Consider the following 17,049-nt stretch of genomic DNA (forward strand, 5'->3'; position numbering starts at 1 on the left):
CTAACACGGTGAAACCCCATCTTTATTAAAAATGCAAAAAATTAGCCGGGCATGGTGGTGTGCACCTGCAGTACCAGCTACTTGGAAGTCTGAGGCAAGAGAATCGCTTGAACAGGAAGGCGGAGGTTGCAGAGCTGAGATCGCGCCACTGCACTCCAGCCTGGGCGACAGAGTGAGACTGCGTCTCAAAAAAAAAAAAAAAACAAAAACACCAAAAAACAAACAAAGAAACAAAAAAAAACCACCCTTGGGCTGCCTGTGTCTGATTTCCCAGGGAGTTCCCCGGGACCTGAGTCTGATGTGTCACCTGATTTCTTATTTGAGGCCAAAAAAAGTAGGGACAGGGCTGAGGAGTTCCAAGTATCTGTGGCCTCAGCCTGGTTGGACGGTGGGTAGGAGAAGGAAGGAGTATTCCGGAGAACCAATTGCAGCCATGGGAGAGGGTTTTCTGGGGAAACAGGATTCATGGATTCTTTTTTTGTTTGTTTGAGACAGAATCTCCCTCTGTTGCTCAGAGTAAGTGCAGTGGCCACTGCAACCTCAACCAAGCGATTCTCCTGCCTCAACCTCCTGAGTAGCTGGGATTACAAGGCGTGTGCCACCTTGCCCAGCTAATTTTTGTATTTTTAGTAGACAGGGTTTCACCATGTTGGCCAGGCTGGTCTCAAACTCCTGACCTCAAGTGATCTGCGTCCCTTGGCCTCTCAAAGTGCTGGGATTACAGGCGTGAGCCACGGCACCCGACCGACCCCAAATCCACATTTTTTTTTTTTTTTTTTTTTTTTTGAGAGGGAATCTCGCTCTGTCACCCAGACTGGAGTGCAGTTGCGCAATCTCGGCTCACTGCAAGCTCCGCCTCCCGGGTTCCAGTCATTCTCCTGCCTCAGCCTCCCGAGTAGCTGGGATTACAGGCACCCGCCACCACGCCCGGCTAATTTTTTGTATTTTTTAGTAAAGACAGGGTTTCACCGTGTTAGATAGGATGGTCTGGATTTCCTGACCCCGTGATCTGCCCGCCTCGGCCTCCCAAAGTGCTGGGATTACAAGCGTGAGCCACGGCGACAGGCCCACAGTTTTGTTTTTGTTGTTGTTGTTGTTTTGAGATGAAGTCTCACTCTGTTGCCCAGGCTGGAGTGCAGTGGCGCGATCTCGGCTCACTGCAAACTCTGCCTCCCAGGTTCAAGCGATTCCCCTGCCTCAGCCTCCCTAGTAGCTGGGACTACAGGCTGGTGCCACCGCGCCAGGCTAATTTTTCTTTTTTTTTGTATTTTAGTAGAGACGGGGTTTCACCATGTTGGCCAGGATGGTCTTGATTTCCTGACCTTGTGATCCACCGGCGGCCTCCCAAATTGCTGGGATTACAGGCGTGAGCCACCGCGCCTAGCCCAAACCCACACTTTTTTTTTTTTTTTTTGAGACGGAGTCTCGCTCTGTCACCCAGGCTGGAGTGCAGTGGCCGGATCTCAGCTCACTGCAAGCTCCTCCTCTCGGGTTCACGCCATTCTCCTGCCTCAGCCTCCCGAGTAGCTGGGACTACAGGCACCCGCCACTTCGCCCGGCTAGTTTTTTTTTGTATTTTTTAGTAGAGACGGGGTTTCACCGTATTAGCCAGGATGGTCTCGATCTCCTGACCTCATGATCCGCCCATCTCGGCCTCCCAAAGTGCTGGGATTACAGGCTTGAGCCACCGCGCCCGGCCAACCCACACTTTTAAGAAGGCTGGAATATGACTTTGGAAGAAAAGCTTGGGTTGTGTTTGCAGGGACATGAACCTGCCTGCAGGGGGCACTGTGGTTGGCTGCCGGCAGGGCACATGCAGGGAAGGAGACCAGGGCCAAGGAGGGCACGCCCAGAATAGAGGACCTGCAGAGCCAGGCTCACTGGTGGGACCCAAAGGTGCAGGAGGCCAGGGCCCAGGGGCACAGCTGGTCCTTGGAGACAGGTCCCAAGCTGAGGTGGCTGCCACCTCCACCCCCGCCACCCAGCAAGGCAGGGATCATTTCACAGCCCACCACATCCAGACATGCAGCTGTTCTGGTCCAAGAAGCCCACCTAAGTAGAGGGGCTTCCTTTACTGCCTCTGTTTCCCCCTCCATCTCCAGGGGACCTGTGTCGGGTTCCCGGCATCTCCAGATTGCCAGAGATAACCTTTAATTCCCTGTTTCCTAAAATAAAGAAATTGAATCGAAATGTTCCAGGGTCCTCTAGCATCCTAACATACTGATTTGTGTCATTTATAGATTTGTTATTTAAAGCAAGTATGTCTCACTCTAAGTTACTTTCCCTGAAAACTCGGATTAAAAATAAATCTGTATTTTAAATGCATAACGACAGCTTATTTACCACTCTTCTGAAATTACTTTGCAAAGTGAAGGATCACTTTGTAAAGTGAACAAACTTAATTTTAACAGAAAAAAAAAAAGCAGCGGCTGGACGTGGTAGCTCTTGCCTATAGTCCCAGCTATTTGGGAGGCTGAGGCGGGTGGATCATGAGGTCAGTAGTTCAAAACCAGCCTGGCCAACATGGTGAAACCCCGTCTCTACTAAAAATACAAAAATTAGCTGGGTGTGGTGGCGCACGCCTGTAGTCCCAGCTACTCGGGAGGCTGAGGCAGGAGAATTGCTTGAACCCGAGAGACGGAGGTTGCAGTGAGCCGAGATCGTGCCACTGTATTCCAGCCTGGGCGACAGAGCAAGACTCTGTCTAAAAAAAATAAATAAAAAAAAATAAAATAAAAAAAGAAAGAAAAGCAAAGGAAAGAAAACCAAAATTCAGTTAAGCAGGTATGTTTAGGGAGGGGAGGGAATGGAGAGGGGAAACTAGGGGATTCAAAGGTACTTGGAAAGTTCTATTTTTTAAGCCAGGCGTTCTTCACATAGGTGTGTATTTTCTTATCCTGAAGCCATGCCTATGCATTGTAGAACCACTTCATATGCACGTTATTTTGTAATCTAAACCAAGTGCAATTTACCATGCATGTACACCTCCCCCGCCTCATCTTCCAAACCAAGGACCAGGATGGTTGGGGAAGAAACCTGTATAAAAGTCACCCAGCGGAGTTGGGAACAGAACCCAGGACTAGACCCCACCCCACTCCACCCTGACTTAGAGACCTCCACCCCACCCCACCCTGAACAAGAAACCACTCAACCCCCCATCTGTACTCTGGCTTAGACACCTCACCCCACCCCACCCTTACCTAGAGACCCCCCACTCCACCCATACTCTGGCTTAGAGACCCCACCCCACCCCCACCCTGACCTACAGACCCCCAACCCCACCCATACCCTGGCTTGGAGACCTCACCGCCCCCTTCACCGACCTGGAGCCTCCGCTGTGACTGGGGTCTCAGTGTTTCCATGGGTCTCCTGGGTGTGAATCCCAAACCCAGGGCAAAGGGGATGACCAGTCTCCAGCCCCAGCACTCCCTTCCTGATGGGGAGTTGTCAGGAATGTCAGTGGGGAGAGGGGACTCACGACACACCGACACACCGGCTTCCTTCTCTGGGCCTCAGGCCGACGAGAGACTTGGAGAGACAGCAGCTTGCAGCTGAGTGTGGGCAGGCAGGCAGCCTCGATGCAGTGGAGGAGTTGCTGTGCTAGATACTGTTGGGCACCTTTTTTTTTTTTCTTTTTTAAAGACAGACCCCCTGTCACCAAGGCTGGAGTGCAGTGGCACGATCTTGGCTCGCTGCAGCCTCCACCTCCCAACCTAAAAGCCATTCTCCTGCCTCAGGCTCCCAAGTAGGTGGGATTACAGGCGTGTGCCAACATGCCTGGCTAATTCTTGTATTTTTGGTAGAGATGGGGTTTCACCATATCGGCCAGGCTGGTCTCGAACTCCTGACTTCAGGTAATCCACCCACCTCGGTCTCTCAAACTGCTGGGATTACAGGTTTGAGCCACCGCACCCAGACTTTTTTTTTTTTTTTTTTTTTTAAAGACAGGGTCTTACTTTGTCGCCCAGGCTGGAGTGCAGTGGTGTGATCTCGGCTCACTGCAACCTCCACCTCCTGAGTTCAAGTGATTCTTGTGCCTCAGCATCCCAAGAAGCTGGGTTTACAGCAAGCGCCACTGCACCCGGCTAATTTTTCTATTGCTCTGGTGGATTTCAGTGGTGCCTGTGGTCAGCTGGATGGGCTCCAGGGACCTGGGAAAGGACGGGGCGGGGCTCCAAATGCCCTTCACGCTCCCCAGTGCATCTCCTCCTTTCCAGATCTTCCTTTAGCTCCGTGTTTGCAAATCTTCCACTGACTCATCGACTGCCAAAGTGGAAGAATGGAATCGCAGGAAGCTGCATTTGGGAAGGCTACAGAGCCCGGTCCCCAGATCTGCTGTCCTCCCACCAGCATAGTCACAGATGACGTTTGCAAGTATGACACAGTCCCGTGGAAATTCCTGGTGCATGAGTCAGCTTGGGCTGCCATAGTAAAATACCACAGGCTGAGAGGCTCAAACCACAGAAAGTTATTTTCTCACAGTTCTGGAGGCTGGAAGTCCAAGGTCAAGGTGTTGGCAGGATTGGTTGCTCCTGAGGCCTCTCTCCTTGGCTTGCAGGCGGCTGCCTTCTTGCTCTGTCCTCATATGGCCTTCCTCAGTGCATGCAAATTCCTGGTGTTTCCTCCCCCTTCCTTCCTTCCTTCCTTCCTTCCTTCCTTCCTTCTTTCCTTCCTTCCTTCCTTCTTTCCTTCCTTCCTTCTTTCCTTCCTTGCTTCCTTCCTTCTTCCTTCCTTTCTCTCTCTCTCTTCCTTCCTCTCTCTCTTTTCTCTCTCCTTCTTTCCCTTCCTTCCTTCTTTCCTTTCCTTCCTTCCTTCCTTCTTCCTTCCTTTCTCTCTCTCTCTTCCTTCCTCTTTCTTTCCCTTCCTTCTTTCCTTTCCTCTTTCTTTTTTCTTTCTTTCGTTCCTTCCTTTCCTTCCTTCCTTCCTTCCTTCCTTCCTTCCTTCCTTCTTTCTTTCTTTCTTTCTTTCTTTCTTTCTTTCTTTCTTTCTTTCTTTTCTTTTCTTTTCTTTTCTTTTCTTTTCTTTCTTTCAAGACAGGGTCTCCCTCTGTTGCAGTGGCACAGTCATGGTTCACTGCAGTCTTGAACTCAACCAATCCTCTGGCCTCAGTCTGCTGAGTGGCTGGGACTATAGGCGTGCACCACCATGCCTGACTAATTTGTTTATTTTTGTAGAAACAGGGTCTCACTATGTTGCCCAGGCTGGTTTCAAGCTTCTGGCCTCAAGTAGTCCTCCCACCTTGGCCTCTCAAAGTATTGGAATCACAAGGCCAGGTGCACTAGCTCAGTAATCTCAGCACTTTGAGAGGCCGAGGTGGGCAGGTCAGCAGTTTAAGACCAGCCTGGCCAACATGGTGAAACCCAGTCTCTACTAAAAATACAAAAATTAGTTGGGCATTGGGGCGGGCGCTTGTAATCCCAGCTACTTGGGAGGCTGAGGCAGGAGAATCGCTTGAACCTGAGAGACAGGGGTTGCAGTGAGCTGAGATCCTGCCACTGAACTCCAGCCTGGGCAACAGAGTGAGACTCCCTCTCAAACAAACAAACAAATAAACAAACAAAGTGTTGGGATTACAAGTGTGAGCCACTGCACTCAGCCTCCTCTTCTCTTTTTTTTTGTTTTTTTTTTTTTGTTTTTTGTTTTTTTTTGAGACAGGGTCTCTCTCTGCTGCCTAGTCTGGAGTGTGATCATAGCTCATTGCAGCCTCGAACTCCTGGGCTCAAGCAATCCTCCCACCTCAGCCTCCTGCATAGCTGGTAGTACAGGCATGAACCATCACACTCGGCTAATTTTTTAATTTTTTAGAGATGGGGTTTCACTGTGTTGCCTAGGCTGATCTCAAACTCCTGGCCTTGAGTGATCCTCTCACCTCGACCTTCCAAAGTACTGGGATTACAGGCGTGAGTCACCGCACCCGGCTGGAGCCCATCTCCTGACCCTCTGGTTAGCCTTATAAAAGGCTCATCTCCTATGTTCTCTTCTCAGCCTGCAATTTGAGGTACTGGCATCAGGCTACTGGGAGCAGACGCAGGACCTTAGGCTGATGTCAACATTCCTTCATGCATCCAGTGGCACACAAGGGTGACCTGGACTGATGGACCATGCCCTTGGCGTGTTCACGGTCTGGGGGTAGGGCGATTCCCAAAGGGTTAGAATTACTCTGGGAACCTCAGTTTGCAAAGTCGGCTGTGAGTCCAGAGTTGCAAACAGGTCAATGAGCGAGCAGAAAGGACTGTGAGGTCCGAGGCCACACTCTGGTGTACCTCCCTGCACGGGGCACCAGTCCAGTGACCCTGCAGGGAGGGTGGAGGGGAAGCCTTAACGAAAGAGAAAAAAAAAAACAGTAGCAGCACGGTTGGGCCCGGTGGCTCACGCCTGTAATCCCAGCACTTTGGGAGGCCAAGGTGGGTGGATCATGAGGTCAGGAGATCAAGACTATCCTGGCTAATACAGTGAAACCCCATCACTACTAAAAAAATACAAAAAATTAGCTGGGCCCGGTGGCGGGCAACTGTAGTTCCAGCTACTTGGGAGACTGAAGCAGGAGAATGGCGTGAACCTGGGAGGCGGAGCTTGCAGTGAGCCAAGATTGTGCCACTGCACTCCAGCCTGGGTGACAGAGTGAGACTCCGTCTCAAAAAAAAAAAAAAAAAAGCAGCAGCACATGATGGGGAAACTGAGTCACGGAGCAGGCCCCAGGAGGGTTTATGTAGAAGCTGCCTTCAGCTCCAGGGTAGAGGGGGACAGGCACCAGCTCACTGATGACATTCATAGACATCCTCCTGCCAAAGACACAAAAACTTCATTTTGGCCACTTCCTCCTCCTTGCTAAACCTTTTTTTTTTTTTTTTTTTTTTTGAGATGAGGTCTTGCTCTGTCACCCAGGCTGAAGTACAGTGGCATAATCATGGCTTACTGTAGCCTCAACCTCCTGGCTCAAGCAATCCTCATGCCTCAGCCTCCCGAGTAGCTGGGACTGCAGGTGGGCACCACCAGACCCGGCTACTTTTCTAATTATTTTGTAGACATGCGGTCTTGCTATGTTGCCCAGGCTGGTCTTGAACTCCTGGGCTCAAGTGATCCTCCTGCCTCAGCCTCCCAAAGTGCTGGGATTACAGGTGTGTGCCATTGTGCCTGGCCCTTGCTAAATCTTTTATCAGAGCTCACCGCTCTGGACCAAGATCGTGGCGGCGTCTTCTTCTTGCCAATCAGCAAGAAAAGGCGAGGGTGAAATGCTTTGTACAGAAGCAGTCCCTCTGCCCTGCACTACCTGACAGGTGTCCCCCACTCTTTTTTTTTTTTTTTTTTTTGAACTGGAGTTTCGCTCTTATTGCCCAAGCTGGAGTGCAATGATGCGATCTTGGCTCACCGCAGCCTCTGCCTCCCAGGTTCAAGCAATTCTCCTGCCTTAGCCTCCTGAGTAGCTGGGATTACAGGCACCAGCCACCACACCCAGGTAATTTATTTTTTATTTTTTATTATTTGTTTATTTATTTATTTTGAGGCAGAGTCTCTCTCTGTCACCAAGGCTGGAGAACAGTGGTGCGATCTCGGCTCACTGCAAGCTTTGCCTCCTGGGTTCACGTCATTCTCCTGCCTCAGCCTCCCGAGTAGCTTGGACTATGGGCACCCGCCACCACGCCCGGGGAATTTTTATATTTTTAGTAAAGACGGGGCTTCGCCATGTTGACCAGGCTGGGCTCAAACTCCTGACCTCAGGTGATCTGCCCTCCTCGGCCTCCCAAAGTGCTGGGATTACAGGTGTGAGCCACCCACCCAGCCTAATATCCCTTTAAGGACACAAAAGAATGTTGATTTTCACAGTGGGACAGCAGGCTTGGAAAAACAAGCATGTCCTTGTCCCTGGCCCTGTGAGGCTTGGCTAATTACCCCCTGCCAGGACACTGGGAGCTTTCAGAGGCAGACAGCTAAGGTCCGCCTTGCACCTCAACTGCAGGCAGCAAAACCCTCGTCCCAGCGTCGGAGGCGTCAGGGGCTGGAGGCCCTTGGGTTGCTGGGAGGAGACGGAAACCCAGAGTGTGGGGATCCCGTTCTCGATGACTTGGTTTTTCTCAGCTCACACCTAAGGTCCAGACTGTTTCCTCCCATCTGTCACCATGCAGTCCACACATGGCCTAGCGAACCAGGCTTCAGACTAAAATTCGTCTCTCCCCTGCCTAGAACCCTCCAGGGCTCCCCACTGCCCTTAGGAAAAAGCCCAGTTTTACAGCCCAGCCATACAAGGCCCTCCCTGACTGAGTCCTGCCACTCCTCCGCCCTCATCTCGGTCCCCATTCCCTGGCCGCTTGAGCTCTTCAAGGTTCTTCCCACCGTCACCCTCTGCCTGCCACATCCGTCCTTCAAGGCACACCTAGGCTGTCACCTCCTCCAGGAAGCCGCCCGTAAGCTCCACACTTAAAGAATTAAATGTCTGTGGCCCAGGCCAGTTGCAGTGGCTCACACCTGTAATCCCAGCCCTTTGAGAGGCCGAGGCAGGCGGATCACCTGAGATCGGGAGTTTGAGACCAGCCTGACCAACATAGAGAAACCCCGTCTTTACTAAAAATACAAAATTAGTCAGGCGTGGTGGCGCATGCCTGTAATCCCAGCTACTCGGGAGGCTGAGGCAGGAGAATTGCTTGAACCTGGGAGGCGGAGGTTGCGGTGAGCCAAGATTGCGCCATTGCACTCCAGCCTGAGCGACAAGAGTGAAACTCCGTCTCAAAAAACCAACCAACCAACCAAACAAACGAACAAACACACAAATGTTTGTGGCCCAGGCCAGGTGTAATGGCTCACACCTGTAATCCCAGCACTTTGGGAGGCTGAAGGCGGTTGGATCACCTGAGGTCAGCAGTTTGAGACCAGCCTGGCCAGCATGGTGAAACCCCGTCTCTACCCAAAACACAAAAATTAGCTAGGTGTGGTGGCGGGCACCTGTAATTTCAGCTACTCAGGAGGCTGAGGCAGGAGAATCACTTGAACCCAGGAGGCGGAAGTTGCTGCGAGCCCAGACTGTGCCACTGCACTCCAGCCTGGGTTACGGAGCGGGACTCCATCTCAAAAAAAAAAAAAAAAAAAAGTATCAGAAGGATGCAAAAGAACCCAGAAGAGATGCCCCCTTAGACCTGGCCTGGGAAAGTGTGGTCTTGCAGAGGCGTCCCGGGAGCAGTCCTACAGGAATCAGGGGAGAAAGAGTCCAGCCTGGCCCAGGGCAGTGTCCCCAGCAGACAGCTCCTGGAAACTCAGAATAAACAAGCTTCAGGGCGTGTCACTGCCTTGGACCGGGTGACATAACACACAGATGTACAACCACAGGACTCAGGGACTGTGGGGCTAAGTGAGGAATAGCAGCTGTGGAGGACGGCCTTGAGGCTGGAAACTGACAGACTCCAGAGGGGCCCTTAGCCAGCACCTTTTAGAAACTTCCCCTGGCAGGAGGAAGCTGGCAGTGTGTGGCCCAGCCTGGAACCCAGGGAGGAAGTGACCCCAGGGTGAGTAGAGGCCATGAGCACCTAAGGCTTTGGGGAGCAGTGATGTCCATCCCAGCGGGAGCCACACCAGCAGCATGCAAAGTCCTTAGACAAAGTCTCCCTGGCCGGGCGCAGTGGCTCATGCCTGTCATCCTAGTACTTTGGGAGGCCGAGGTAGGCAGATCATCTGAGGTCAGGAGTTCGAGACCAGCCTGGCCAACATGGGGAAACCCCGTCTCTACTAAAAATACACAAATTAGCCAGGCGTGGTGGCACGTGCCTGTAATCCCAGCTCCTTGCTAGGCTGAGGCAGGAGAATTGCTTGAACCCAGGAGGCAGAGGGTGTAGTGAGCAGAGATCCTGCCATTGTACTCCAGCCTGGGCAACAGAGTGAGACTCCCTCTCAAACGAACAAAGTGTTGGGATTACAGGTGTGAGCCACTGCACCCAGCCTCCTCCTTCTTCTCTCTCTCTCTCTTTTTTTTTTTTTTTTTTTGAGACAGGGTCCCCCTCTGTTGCTTAGTCTGGAGTGCAGCAGTGTGATCAGAGCTCATTGCAGCCTTGACTCGGTCCAAAATAAAAAAAAAATACCCTCATTTCTACTAAGTCCCCTGTCACTTGGTGAGTGTGGGTGCTGTACACAGCAGAGGGGTGGCCTCTTCCTTCCACATTCTCCCACTCTCAAGGCCCTTGTTTGAAAAAGCTGGTTCAGGGGTTATCCAGCGGGAAGATACCCATGTGATCAGGCCTCAGCCCCCTGGCTTCTGCTGCATACATGAGTCACAGGGTGGCGTCCCAGGTGTCCCACCAACGCTTGCTCACAGCCACTGCTTCACATGACTGGCAGGGAGAACAGTGGTTAAAACACTGAGTTGGCCGGGCATGGCGGCTTATGCCTATAATCCCAGTGCTTTGGGAGGCTGAGGTGGGAGGATTGCTTGACAGCAGGAGGCTGAGACCAGCCTGGGCAACATAGGTCTCCATCCCTACAAAAAATAAAAAATTAGCCAGGCGTGGTAGCGCTCGCCTGTGGTCCCAGCTACTCGGGAGGCTGAGGCAGGAGGACTGCTTGAGGCCAGAAGTCTGTGAGCTGTGATTGCACCACTGCACTCCAGCCTGGGAGAAAGAATGAGACCCTTTCTTTTTTTTAAGATGGAATCTTCGCTCTGTCGTCCAGGCTGGAGAGCAGTGGTGCGATCTCAGCTCACTGCAAACTCCACCTCCTGGGTTCTAGCAATTCTCCTGCCTCAAACTCTTGAATAGCTGGGATTACAGGCATGTGCCACCACACCAGGCTAATTTTTGTATATTTAGTAGAGACAGGGTTTCACCGTGTTGGTCAGGCTGGTCTCAAACTCCTGCCCTCATGATCTGCCTGCCTCGGCCTCCCAAAGTGCTGGGATTACAAGCATAAACCACCGCGCCCGGCAGACCCTTTCTTAAAACAACAACAACAAAAACAACTGACTCTGGGCCGGGCTCACATCTGTAATCCCAGCACTTTGGGAGGCTGAGCTGGGTGGATCACTTGAGGTCAGGAGTTCGAGACTAGCCCAGCTAACATGGGAAAACTGTGTCTCTACTAAAAATACAAAAATTAGCCAGGCATGGTGGTGAGTGTCTGTAGTCCCAGCTACTTGGGAGGCTGAGGCAGGAGAATCGCTTGACCCTATTAGTTGGAGGCTGCAGTGAGCTATGATAGCGTCACTGTACTCCAGCCTGGGTGATAGACCCTGTCTTAAAAAAAAAAGTACAAATAAATTAAAAGAAATTTATTGCCGGGTGCGGTGGCTCACGCCTGTAATCCCAGCAGTTTGGGAGGCTGAGGCGGGCAGATCACGGGGTCAGGAGATCGAGACCATCCTGGCTAACACAGTGAAACCCCATCTCTACTAAAAATACAAAAAAATTAGCTGGGTGTGGTGGCGGGCGCCTGTAGTCCCAGCTACTCGGGAGGCTGAGGCAGGAGAATAGCGTGAACCTGGGAGGGGGAGCTTGCAGTGAGCCGAGATCGCGCCACTGCACTCCAGCCTGGGCGACAGAGCAGACTCTGTCTCAAAAAAAAAAAAAAAAAAAAAAAAGAAATTTATTAAAAACAAAAAAAGTTTTCCATAAATGAGGAGCAGTGGTGCGTGCCTGTAATCCCAGCTACTTGGGAGGCTGAGGCATGGAGGATTGCTTTAGCCCAGGAGTTCAAGACCAGCCTGGGCAACATAGCAAGACCCTATATCAAAACATAAATAAAGCTTTTTAAAATTTTTGCTGGCCTTTGCTGGCCCACTTCTCTTACAATAACAAGGTCTCAATAAGCAGGCTTTGCTTGTTCTCTTTGGGGTGGTCTTCATTTATCACCACAATACCTGCAAAGTTTTTTTGTTTTTGTTTTTGTTTTGAGACAGAGTTTTTCTCTTGTTGCCTAGGCTGGAGTGCAATGGTGTGATCTCGGCTCACGGCAACCTCTGCCTCCTGGGTTCAAGCGATTCTCCTGCCTCAGCCTCCCGAGTACCTGGGATTACAGGCATGTGCCACCACGCCCGGCTAAGTTTATGTTTTTGGTAGAGAAGGGGTTTCTCCATGTTGGTCAGGTTGGTCTCGAACTCCCGACCTCAGGTGATTTGCCTGCCTCGGCCTCCCAAAGTGCTGGGATTATAGGCGTGAGCCACCGCACCCAGCGCCATGTCAACTTTCCTTCGCCTAGCAGGGGAGGCCTTGTTATCTTCCCTTGGGAAATCCGGGGAGGCCGCATAGAAAAAGCCCCCATGCATCTTGGAAACCCCCAACAAGGGGAAGTCCCCCTATCAGGGAGCAACAGAGAGCTACTATAGCCTTCCTTTACCACTGGGCTGTTTCCACTAGCACTGTGCCAACCTGGAGGGAGGTACCAGGGCTTCCTCCAAGACCCATATACACCAAGGCAGGGAGAACTGGATACAGGCAAAGCCCATGCAGTTGAAAGTAAGGGTGTGGCCACCAGTGTGATGGCCTTAGCTGGTATCTCCATGGTGACGCCATTCCTAGCCTGTGCCACCTGCCGCCCTGGGCTGCCTCTGCTCTGCTAGGCAGAAAGGCCACAGCGACATCCAATCATTTCAACAGAAGCTGTTTGGGTTTAAGTTTCTTTTATTAGTCCTCAAAGCAGCACATGCCTGTTGCAGGAAAATGCAGAAAAGGGAAGAAAAAAATCCCACGGACTCCCCCCACCCAAACCCACCACAGTTACCAGTTTTTTTGAGACAAGGTTTCACTTTTTCACCGAGGCTGGAGTGCAGTGGTGTGCTCTCGGCTCACTACAACCTCTGCCTCCTGGGTTCAAGTGATTCTCCTGCATCAGCCTCCTGAGTAGCTGGGATAACAGACGTGTGCCACCATGCCTGGCTAACTTTTTGTATTTTTAGTAGAGACGGGGTTTCATCATGTTGCCCAGGCTGGTCTCGAACTCCGGGACTCAGGCAATCCTCCTGCGTTCGCCTCCCAAAGTGCTGGGATTACAGGTGTGAGCCAGCACAACTGGCCTACAATTTTTAAAAAGGTAAAATAAAGATGGGATCTTGCTCTGTTGCCCAGGCTGGAGTGCAATGGCACGATCATAGCTCACTACAGCTTCCAACTCCTGGGCTCAAGCGATCCTCCCACCTCAGCCTCCCCACTCGCTGGGATCACAGACATAAGCCACTGAGCTCGGCTCCATACTCACAGTTTTATGAAGTGTGTTTTTCTGGTGGATGTAAATACATAAATGTTTCCCCACATTATAACAAATGCCTTCTAAACAGCAGTTCAGGCACTGCAAAAATATCCCATCCTGTGGCTGTCTTGTGGATTCTAAAATGAAAAACAAAAAAATAAAAATAGGCCAGGCGTGGTGCCTGGAGCCTGTAATCCCAGCGCTTTGGGAGGCCGAGGTGGGAGGATCACTTGAGGCCAGGAGTTCCAGACCAGCCTGGGCAACATAGAAAGCCTCTGTCTCTATTCCCGAAAAGTAAAATAATAAACAAACAAATAAATAAATAAGTAGTATACCAGAGAGATAGCCACCTGGCCTGTATAGAGAAAGCAGCCCAGGCCTCTCCCGTGGCTGGCCCATTGCAGGCCTCAGAGAATGCAGCTGTGGCTCAAAAATTATTCCCAGCTCCCTCTTCCCATGAAAAATCCTCTCCTGAGGCTGCTGGTCACAGCTGGCATCAGCAAGAAAATGACCAAATCAGCAGTTTCAGTGGAGACAAAAGGCCTGGGTGAGAGGTCAGCTGGGAGAACACCCCCTCCGGATCCCCGCCCATCACTGGGTCCTGGGGCTAGGGCAGGGGCCAAGGCCAGGACCCCAACCCTCACATCAGACAGCATCAGATTCAGCTACTGGAAGAAGTAGAAAAACCCAAATGCAAACTTTTTTTTTTTTTTCGAGACGGAGTCTCAGTTCGTCGCCCAGGCGGGAGTGCAGTGGCACAATCTGGGCTCACTGCAACCTCCGCCTCCTGGATTCAAGCAATTCTCCTGCCACAGCCTCCTGAGTAGGAGGGATTACAGGTGCCCATCAACATGCCTGGCTAATTTTTGTATTTTTAGTACAGACGGGGTTTCACCATGTTTGCCAGGCTGGTCTCGAACTCCTGACCTCATGATCCACCCGCCTTGGCCTCTCAAAGTGCGTGAGCCAGCGCGCCCAGCCCCCCAAATGCAAACTTTAACAAGACAGAAGCCTGTCTTCTCTCACCTGGAGCAAGGACAAAAGGTGTCCCTCTCAGGTGAGTTGCCCTTTGAAGCTCCACCCCCCCGCAGCCAGGTAAGGTCTGTTGGCCACAGGCTGTTGCTCTGAATAATACTGGGGGCCATCAGTGAGGGAGGGGGTACCTGTGAAGGTTGGGGGCCCCTGCCTACCTCCTGAGGCACACATGGGAGGCTAGATCTGCTGGGCAGGGTCAGGTGAACTCAGGTGAGCTCAGGTACATCCCAGCAGGACCCACGTCACCTTGGCAAATCCCTGCTTATTTTATTTTATATTTTATTTTATTTTATCTTATCTTATTTTATTTTATTCACTCTGTTGCCCAGGCTGGAGTACAGTGGTATGATCTCAGCTCACTGCAAACTTCGACTTTCGGATTCAAGCCATTCTTAAGCCTCACCCTCCTGAGTAGCTGGGATTACAGGCATGCACCACCACACCCAGCTAATTTTTGCATCTTCTGTAGAGATGGGGTTTCACCATGTTGGCCAGGCTGGTCTCGAACTCCTGACCTCAGGTTATCTGCCCGCCTCAGCCTCCCAAAGTGCTGGGATTACAGGTGTGAGCCACCGTGCCTGGCTGGGTTATAACTGTTAATATACAGGTCATGCATCCCAGCCACGAGGAACAATTAGCTGTTTCCTGAACACTGCCCTCTCCACCCGGAGTCCCCTCCCTCTCTATGGGTTCACATCTCCTACAGAAGCCCAGTTTTCCTGGAGCTCACTCTGAACCTCCTCCCTTCTTAGTCTCCAAGTCTGGCTGTCCACACCAACTGGGCACCCCCTCAGGGCTGACCCCACGCCCACTCTATCATTACAGCATTGCGTGTTTGCTGAACTGAATTGAAACACTCTTCCTGGCCGGGTGTGGTGGCTCACGCCTGTAATTCCAGCACTTTGGGGGGCTGAGGCAGGTGGATCACAAGGTTAGGAGATCGAGACCATCCTGGCTAACACGGTGAAACCCCATCTCTACTAAAAATACCAAAAAAAATTAAAAAAAAATTAGCCAGGCATGGTGGCAGGCACCTGTAGTCCCAGCTACTCGGGAGGCTGAGGCAGGAGAATGGCGTAAACCCAGGAGACGGAGGTTGCAGTGAGCCAAGATCATGCCACTGCACTCCAGCCTGGGCGACAGAGTAAGACTCTGTCTCAAAAAAAAAAAGAAACACTCTTACCAATTTACAGTTGGGGAAACTGAGGTCAAAATGTTTAGGCCAGGCACGGTGGCTCACAGCTGTAATCCCAGCACTTTGGGAGGCCGAGGTGGGAAGATCATCTGAAGCCAAGAGTTTAAGATCAACCTGGACAACATAATGAGACCCCATCTCTATAAAAAATAAAAAAAATTACCCGGGCATGGTGGTGCATGCCTATAGTCCCAGCTACTCTGGAGGCTGAGGCAGGAGGATCGTTTGAGCCTGGGAATTTGAGGCTGCAGTGAGCTATGATCGCACCATTGCACTCCAGCCTGGCTGACAGAGTGAGACTCCTTCTCTAAAAAAAGGGTTCACTCATTTCTCAAAGATTATGGATACCAAGACAGTTGAGGGGTGGTAATGTTAACTTAGCAAGTTCATGCATTCATTCAACAAATATTACTGGTTGTCTACCCTCTGCCAAGCACTGCACTGGGTCCCTTAGGGGATAGGAACAAGACCATATGTGGCACCTCTCTCCTGCAGAACAGTGGTCTCACCATACAGACCACAACCTCCCCCAACACCCACATTCCTGCACTCAAGGGAAAAGCAGGGACATTTAAGCTCTGCTTTGAAGCGGAAGTATGATTTGTCAAACAGAGAAAGGGGGCAGGGCGGGACTGGTAGAAGGCCAGCTAGGTCAAAGGCATCCAGGCTAGCTTATCAAGGGGGGACAGAGGGAAACCAAGCCACAGAAGCCAACCGCAGCCTGGGCACAGACAGGCGTCAGGGTTTGGTCCCTGCTTAGTTTCTGAGCTGAAACTTGGCATCTGCCTCTCCACGCAGGAGGGGACCTGGCAGCTGTCTCAACTCCTCTAAAATAGCAGTAGAGGCATCCTGTCCCGGAGAGGGTTCATTTGTATCTTGGGAGCCGATCACCATGAGATCCTTTTTTTTTTTCCTTTTGGGACGGAGTCTTGCTCTGTCGCCCAGGCTGAAGGGCAGTGGCTTAATCATGACTCACTGCAGCCTCGATCTCCTGGGCTCCAGCAATCCTCCCACCTCAGCCTCCCCAGTAGCTGGGACCACAGGCGCACGCTCAGCGAATTTTTGTATTTTTGGAGAGACGGAGGTCTCACTATGTTACGTTGCCCAGGTTGTTCTCGGACTCCTGGCCTCAGAGGATCTGCACGCCTTGGCTTCCCAAAGTGCTGGGATTACAGGCGTGAGCCACCTCCCAGGCTATGAGATCCTTGATAACCATGAGATCCTATGCCAAAGTTCACCACCCACGCTGGCCCCAATACAGACCGGAAGTTTTCGCCCCAGCAGCACTGTCCCCCTCCTCATCCCTTTCTGTCCAGTGCCAACAGCATCTCACCTTTCCAAGCTGCGGTCCGTCCCAATGACCCGAGACATCTTTGCAAGCATAACATGGCTGGAGGATGTGTTTCACCAAACGCGATATAAGCATCACCAGGTGCCCAGCGCGGAGGTGGATGTGGGAGAACCCCGGACGCCCCACCAATGACACCTGCGGCCTGGGAAGGAAAAGAGATGGAGCGGGGTGAGGGGGAAGAGGTTGCTCCGCGTTTTCCGCCCGCCCGCTTGCTTTCCGCGCGGCACTGAGGCCTGAGAACCGCGAGGCCGCCCGCGCGCGCCTGACCCGCCCACCCCCCTCCCGCCCGCCCCAGGCCCCGCCCTCCCGC

General features: G+C 51.9%; 1 protein-coding gene and 1 long non-coding RNA gene across 2 annotated transcripts in view; one reads left to right on the plus strand and one right to left on the minus strand.

The window, feature by feature from the left end:
- The window catches only part of RFC2 (replication factor C subunit 2), a 113,213-nt gene that overhangs the window by 45,605 nt on the left and 50,559 nt on the right, over positions 1–17,049 (minus strand). The gene's annotated exons all lie outside the window — the stretch shown is intronic.
- On the plus strand, positions 5,611–16,942 carry LOC144339823 (uncharacterized). The gene is made up of 2 exons (XR_013415229.1): positions 5,611–6,404; positions 16,564–16,942. It is a non-coding gene; the product is annotated as an uncharacterized LOC144339823 (long non-coding RNA).

Source organism: Macaca mulatta, chromosome 3 (assembly GCF_049350105.2).
Source record: "Macaca mulatta isolate MMU2019108-1 chromosome 3, T2T-MMU8v2.0, whole genome shotgun sequence".
NCBI classification, from domain to species: domain Eukaryota; kingdom Metazoa; phylum Chordata; class Mammalia; order Primates; family Cercopithecidae; genus Macaca; species Macaca mulatta.